The following is a 7,254-nucleotide window of genomic DNA, read 5'->3' as shown; positions in this document are numbered from 1 at the left end:
CGTGTTTGTGCTAAAGGTGGTTTCAAAACCAGGAAGAAGCTTATCAATTTCTAGGTATTCAAATATCCATTTCACAATGTATATGTGCGTGTGTGTATGCTATGAAAATATATACACACATATATTCACATATGAATACATATACACATATATTTACATATTTACATTATAATAAAAAAAGTAATTTTTTTTTTTTTGAGATGGAGTCTCTGTCACCCAGGCTGGAGTGCAGTGGTGTGATCTCAGCTCACTGCCACCTCCGCCTCCCAGATTCAAGCAATTCTCCTGCCTCACCCTCTGGAGTAGCTAGGATTATAGGCACGGGCCACCACACGTGGCTAATTTTTGGTAAAGATGGGGTTTCACCACCTTGGACAGGCTGGTCTTGAACTCCTGACCTCGTAATCCACACATCTCATCTTCCTAAGGTGCTGGGATTACAGGCATGAGTCACTGTGTTGGCATAAAGTAAATTCTTAATGATCCATGAAAAGAAAATGGTAGGCCAGGTGTGGTGGCTCCCACCTGTAATCCCAGCACTGCAAGAGGCTGACGGGGGAGGATCGCTTGAGTCTAGGAGTTTGAAACCAGCCCGGGAAACATGGTGAGACCCCCCTCTCTACAAGAAATATAAAAATTACCTGGGTATGGCAGCTCGAACCTGGGATCCCAGCTACTCAACAGGCTGAGGGTGGAGGATCACTTAAGCCAAGAAAGAAGAGGTTGTAGTGAGCTGGGATCATACCACTGCACTCCATCCTGAAGGAAAAGTGGTACTTTGCCTCAAAAAAAGGGAAAAAATTGGTATCCATGAAAAATTTCAACTATCTATATCTACATAAATCTACATAGAAATAGTATATTAATCAAAAACTAAACTCTTAATAGTTCATGACAAGCAAATAGCAAGCCACGCATGGTAGTTTATGCTTGTAATCTCAGCACTTTGGGAGGCTCAGGCAAAAGGATGGCTTGTGTCTAAAAGTCTGGGAACAGCCTGAGCAACACAGTGAGAACCAACCTCTCAGAAAAAATCAGAAATTAACCAGGCATGGTGGCATGTGCCTGTAGTATCAGCTACTCAAGATGCTGAGTTGGGAGAACTTGAGGACAAAAGGCCAAGGCTGCAGTGAGCCATGATCACACGACTCCACTCCAGCCTGGGTGACAGAGCAAGACCCTAAAAAAAAACATAACTGTAAACAATATAAATACAGAAAACATGAAGTGAGAAGCTACCACATCCAGAGTGAAGAAAAAGGGCCCAAGCAGAGGCTCATTCCCATTCCCACCCAAAAAAAAAAAACAACAAAAACAGACACTAAATAAAACAAAAATCAGTATGAAACCATGTAGGTAAAATTTATTATAAATTTGTCACAAATCATTATCAAGGTTAAAAGAAGAGGCAGGTGTTTTGCTAAGTCACTCTGCTGTAACGTTACCAATAAATAAGGGTCCAGGGAAGCTTTAGGCTCCTTAATACTCTTGACCACCAAAGATTAAAAAGATGGATCCAGAAGAGGTGACTGTGGGGCAAGAGGAAAGGGAGAAAAGGCCACGAAGACGCAGAAGATGGGCTTGACTGTCCACTATAACGCCGAAGGTGGGCGAGAAGAGGCCATTGTGAGACAGGAGCTAGTATAACCGGGCTTGGAGAAGCCAGCCTGAGGAAGTTCTGGGCCTGGAGAGGTCGCAAAAGGCAAAGACTGGGCCTGGAATGGCCGTTACCTGTGACGAATGAGGTGGGTCTAAAGAGGATGCTGGGAGGCAGGAGCTGGGCAGGAGCTGAGCCCAAAGAGGCTGTTGCTTGCGAGGCAGGAGTGGGGCCTGTGGAGGCTGCAGCGGGGAGGAAGAGCTGGGCCTGGAGCGGCTGCCACCAGGAAGGCAGAGGCTGGCCCTCTGGAGGCCGATGGGAGGCAGGAACTGCCCCAGGAGGGGCCCCCCTGAGGACATTTTGCGCCTGGAGAGGCTGCCGGGAGACCGGAGCTGGGCCTAGAAAAGCCAGCTGGAGGAAGTCCGGGGCCTGGAGACGCCATCGGAGGGTAGTAGCTGAGCCCGGAGAGGCCACCAGGAGGCCCGAGCAGGGCCGGGAGGGACTGGTTTCAGGACGTTTGGGGCCTACAAAGGCCGCTGAGCAGGATCTGGGCTGGAGTCGAGTCCAAAGGGGGTGTTGTGAGGCAGGAGCTGGGCCTGCGGCCGCAGCTGCAAACAGGAGGAGCTGGGACTGGACAGGAGGCCAGGAGGCTGCAACTGGGCCTGGAGAGGCCGGCCTGAGGAAGTTCTGGGCCTGGAAAGGCCGTTCCCTGTGATGAAAGAGCTGGGACTAGAGAGGCCGCTGGGAGGCAAGAGCTGGGCCTGTCGGAGCGGCCGAAAAGCAGGAGGAGCTCTGGCCCGGGGAGGCCGCAGTGAGGCGAGAGCTGGGCGTGGAGAGTCCGCTGTGAGGCAGAGGCTGGGCCCGTGCAAGCCTTCGGGAGGCAGGAGGCTGGGCATGGAGAGGCCGACTGGAGGTCAAGTCTTGGGCCTCAGAAGGCCGCAAGAAGTCAGAAGCGGGGCCCAGGAAGGCCGCCAAGAGACGTGAGCGGGGCTGGGCCTGAAGAGGCCAGTGGCAGGCAGGAGGAGCTGGGCCTGGAGAGACTGACCTGAGAAGTCTGGCAGCTGGAGAGGCCACTGAGAGGCAGGAGCTGGGCCGGCGGAGGCCGACTGGAGGACACGTTGGGCCTGCAGGGGCCGCCGGGAGCAGGGGCCATCCCTGGAGAGGCCGACTCAAGGATAGCGTGGGCCTGCAGAGGCCGCCGGGAGGAAGAGCTGGGCCTGGAGAGGCCGATTGGAGCAAGTTCAGGGCCTGGAGAGGGAGCAAAGCAGCAAAGGCCAGGCCCGGAAAGGCTGCCCTGGGGTATGTGCCTGGCCTCATTCAGAGGCAACCAGGAGGCCGGAGCTGGGCTGGCAGAGGCCGCCGAAAGGCCCCCGGCAAGAGGTGGGCCTGGAGGGCCCACCGTCAGGCACAGGCTCCCACAGGCAGGAGCTGGGCCTAGAGAGGCCACGACAGGCACCAGCTGGGCCTCACCAGGCCCACCTGAGGGAGGACATCAGCCTAGAGAGGTCAGTGTGAGGCAGGAGCTGAAACCTGCGAGGCAGGCAGCCAGAGGCCTGAGTTGGACCTAAACAGGTCACCGCGGAGGGAAGAGCTGGGCCTGTCGAGGCTGCCAGGAGCCAGGCAGGAACTTGGACACGGGGAGGCGCCGTGAGGCGAGAGCTGGGCCTGGAGAGGCCCAAGGGAGGAAGAAGCGGGGCCTGCAGAGGCTGTTTTCAAGCCACAGCTGGGTCTGTGCAGGCCAGCGGGAGGCAGCAGGTGGGCCCGAAGAGCTTGAAGGGAGAAACTTTTGGGGCCACAAAGGCTGGCAGGAGCTGGGCAGGAGCTGAGCCCAAAGAGGCTGTTGATTGCGAGGCAGTAGTTGGGCCCGTGGAGGCCGCAGCCGGGAGGAAGAGCTGGGCATGGAGCAGCCGCCATCAGGAAGGCAGAGGCTGGGCCTGTTGAGGCCGATGGTGGGGGAGGAGCTGGCCCTGGAGGGGCCCACCTGAGGACGTTTCACGTCTGGAGAGGCCGCCGGGAGGCCGCAGCCGGGCCTGGAGAGGCCAACTCCGGGATGGCTTGGGCCTGCAGAGGCCGCCGGGAAGCACGAGCTGGGCCGAGAGAAACCGGCTGGAGGAAGTCTGGTGCTTGGAGACCCCATCGGAGGGTGGGAGCTGAAGCCAAAGAGGCCACTGTGAGGCCCGAGCCAGGCCTGGAGGGCCAGGCTTCAGGACGTTTGGGGTCTACAAAGGCTGCTGAGCAGGAGTTGGGCCGGAGGCTGAGTATGCAGAGGCCGACTGGAGGTCAAGTCCTGGGCCTGAGGAGGCCGCCAGGAGTCAGAAGCGGGGCTCGGGAAGGCCGCCGACAGGCGTGAGCGGGGCTGGGCCTGAGGAGGCCAGTGGCAGGCAGGAGGAGCTGGGCCTGGAGAGACAGACCTGAGGAAGTCTGGCAGCTGGAGAGGCTGCCGAGAGGCAGAAGCTGGGCAGGCGGAGGCCAACTGGAGGACGAGTTGGGCCTGCAGGGGCCGCCGGGAGCAGGAGCGATCCCTGGAGAGGCCGACTCGACGACAGCATGGGCCTGCAGAGGACGCCAGTAAGCCCGAGCCGGGCCGAGAGAAGCTGGATGGAGGAAGTGTGGGGCCTGGAGACGCCTTCGGAGGGCGGAAGCTGAGCCCGGAGAGGCCCCAGTGAGGACCGAGCTGGGCCTGGAGGGCCTGGCTTCAGGACTATTGAGGCCTATAAAGGCCGCTGAGCAGGAGCTGGGCCTGAGCCGAGTCCAAAGAGGTTGCTGTGAGGCAGGAGCTGGGCCTGCGGCCGCAGCCGGGAGCAGGAGGAGCTGGGCCTGGACAGGAGGCCGGGAGGCCGCGACTGGGCCTGGAGAGGCCGGCCTGAGGAATATCTGGGCCTGGAGAGGCCGCCAAAAGGCAAAGACGAGGCCTCGAAAGGCCATTCCCCGTGACGAATGAGCTGGGCCTAAAGAGGCCACTGGGAGGCAGGAGCGGGGCCTGTCGGAGCTGCCAAAAGGCAGGAGGAGCTCTGGCCTGGAGAGGCCGCAGTGAGGCGAGAGCTGGGCTGGAGAGTCCGCTGTGAGGCAGAGGCTGGGCCTGTGCGGGCCTTCGGGAGGCAGGAGGCTGGGTATGCAGAGGCCGACTGGAGGTCAAGTCCCGGGCCTGAGGAGGCCGCCAGGAGTCAGAAGCGGGGCTCGGGAAGGCCGCTGAGAGGTGTGAGCGGGGCTGGGCCTGAGGCCGCCAGTGGCAGGCAGGAGGAGCTGGGCCTGGAGAGAGAGATCTGAGGAAGTCTGGCAGCTGGAGAGGCCGCTGAGAGGCAGGAGCTGGGCCGGCGGAGGCCTACTGGAGGACGAGTTGGGCCTGCAGGGGCCGCCGGGAGCAGAAGCCATCCCTGGAGAGGCCGACTCGAGGACAGCATGGGCCTGCAGAGGCCGCCGGGAGGAAGAGCTGGGCCTGGAGAGGCCGACTGGAGCAAGTTCAGGTCCTGGAGAGGGTGCAAAGCAGCAAAGGACAGGCCCGGAATGGCCGCCCTGGGGCACGTGCCTGGCCTCTTTCAGAGGCCACTGGGAGGCTGGAGCTGGGCCAGTAGAGGTCTCCAAAAGGCAGGAGCGTGGCCCCAGGGGGCCACGGCCCGGTAAGAGGTGGGCCTGGAGGGCGCACCGTCAGGCACAGGCTGGGCCTAGAGAGGCCGCCCACAGGCAGGAGCTGGGCCTGGGGACGTCACGGCAGGCACGAGCTGGGCCTCACCGGGCCCGCCTGAGGGAGGACCTCGGCCTAGAGAGGCCAGTGTGAGGCAGGCCCTGCAGCCAGAGGCCTCAGTTGGGCCTAAACAGGCCACTGCAGTTGGAGGAGCTGGGCCTGTCGAGGCTGCCGGGAGCTGGGCAGGAACATGGCCCCGGGGAGGCGCCGTGAGGCGAGAGCTGGGCCTGGAGAGGCCCTGGGGAGGCAGGAGCGGGGCCTGCAGAGGCTGTTCTCAAGCCAGAGCTGGATCTGTGCAGGCCAGCAGGAGGCAGGAGGTGGGCCCGAAGAGCTTGACGGGAGAGACTTTTGGGCCTACAAAGGCTGGCAGGAGCTGGGCAGGAGCTGAGCCCAAAGAGGCTGTTGCTTGCGAGGCAGAAGTTGGGCCCGTGGAGGCCGCAGGCGGGAGGAAGAGCTGGGCCTGGAGCGGCCGCCACCAGGGAGGCCGAGGCTGGTCCTGTGGAGGCCGACGGGAGGCGGGAGCTGGCCCTGGAGGGGCCCACCTGAGGATGTTTCGCGCCTGGAGAGGCCGCCGGGAGGCCGCAGCCGGGCCTGGAGAGGCCGACTCCGGGACGGCTTGGGCCTGCAGAGGCCGCTGGGAGGCCCGAGCTGGTCCTAGACGAGCTGGCTGGAGGAAGTCTGCAGCATGTAGACATCGTTGGAGGGCGGGAGCCGAGCCCGGAGAGGCCACCATGAGTCCCGAGCCGGGCCTGGAGAGCCTGGCTTTAGGACATTTGGGGACTACAAAGGCCACTGAGCAGTAGCTAGGCCGCAGCCGAGTCCAAAGAAGTTGTCGTGAGTTAGGAGTTGGGCCTGCGGCCACAGCCGGGAGGAGGAAGTGCTGGGCCTGGACAGGAGGCCGGGAGGCCGCAACTGGGCCTGGAGATGCTGGCCTGAGGGAGTTCTGGGCCTGGAGAGTCCGCCAGAAGGCAAAGACGGGGCCTGGAAAGGCCGTTCCCCAAGAGTAATGAGCTGGGCCTAAAGCAGCCACTGGGAGACAGGAACGGGCCCTGTCGAAGCTGCCAAAAGGCAGGAGCAGCTGTGTACTGCAGAGGCCAAAAGAACTTGATTGGAGACAGTATCTGGCCTACAGACGCTGGCAGGATGTGTGCAAGAGCTGAGACAAAAGTTATTTTCTGAGAGGCAGGAGTTGGGCCTGTATATGCAGCCGGGGGAAGACCTTGGCCTGTGGAGGTTGCCATGAGGCAGAGGCGGGGCCTGAAGAGGTCGTCAGGAGGCAGTAGCTAGACCTGGATGGGCCAACTTCAGGATGGTTTGGGCCTGCAGAGGCCCCCATGTGGCCGGAGTTTGGCCTGGTGAGCTTGCGTTAAGGAAGTTTTGGGCCTATATAGGCCGTCAGGATCTTGGCAAGAGGTATGTCCACAGAGGTTGTTTTCTGGTTGGAATTGAGCGTATAAACACAGACGGGAAGAAGACCTGGGCCAGGAGAGAACACCATGCAGCGCCAAATGGGTCTGGAGAGTCCGATTTGGGGACGTTCTGGGCCTCGGGAAGCCATCAACAGGGAAAAACTGGGCCTGTAAAATCCGTTATGTAGAATGAGCTGGTTCTAAAGAGGCCACTGGGAGGCAGGAGTTGGGCCTGGAGAGGCTAACTTGAGGCAGTTGTGCACCTGGAGAGTCTACTTAGAGGCAAGAGCTGGGCCTAGAGAGGCTGACGTGAGGTCGATTTTAGCCTGCACAAGCCACCAGAAGGCAACAGTTGGTCCTAGAGAGGCCGAATTGAGGATAATTTGGCTGCTGGGAGGAAGAGCTGGGCCTGTAGAGACCGACTGGAGTAATTTGAGGGCACAGAGAGGATGCACAAAAGCAAACGCTTGGCCTGGAAAGCCTGCTGTGAGGCATTAGCTTAACCTACACAGCACTAGGAGGCAGGACCTAGGCCTGCAGAGGCTGACTTCAGGACGATTTGGGCC

General features: G+C 60.3%; 1 pseudogene; it reads right to left on the bottom strand.

The window, feature by feature from the left end:
- Nucleotides 1–1,479: 1,479 nt before the first annotated feature.
- LOC113219801 lies at nucleotides 1,480–3,511 on the bottom strand (annotated as a pseudogene).
- Nucleotides 3,512–7,254: the final 3,743 nt, after the last annotated feature.

The sequence above is a fragment of the Piliocolobus tephrosceles genome, chromosome 8 (assembly GCF_002776525.5).
Source record: "Piliocolobus tephrosceles isolate RC106 chromosome 8, ASM277652v3, whole genome shotgun sequence".
In the NCBI taxonomy this organism is placed as follows: Eukaryota; Metazoa; Chordata; class Mammalia; order Primates; family Cercopithecidae; genus Piliocolobus; species Piliocolobus tephrosceles.
The sequence above is the reverse complement of the archived record's forward strand: the minus strand, read 5'-3'. Positions and strand labels throughout refer to the sequence as shown.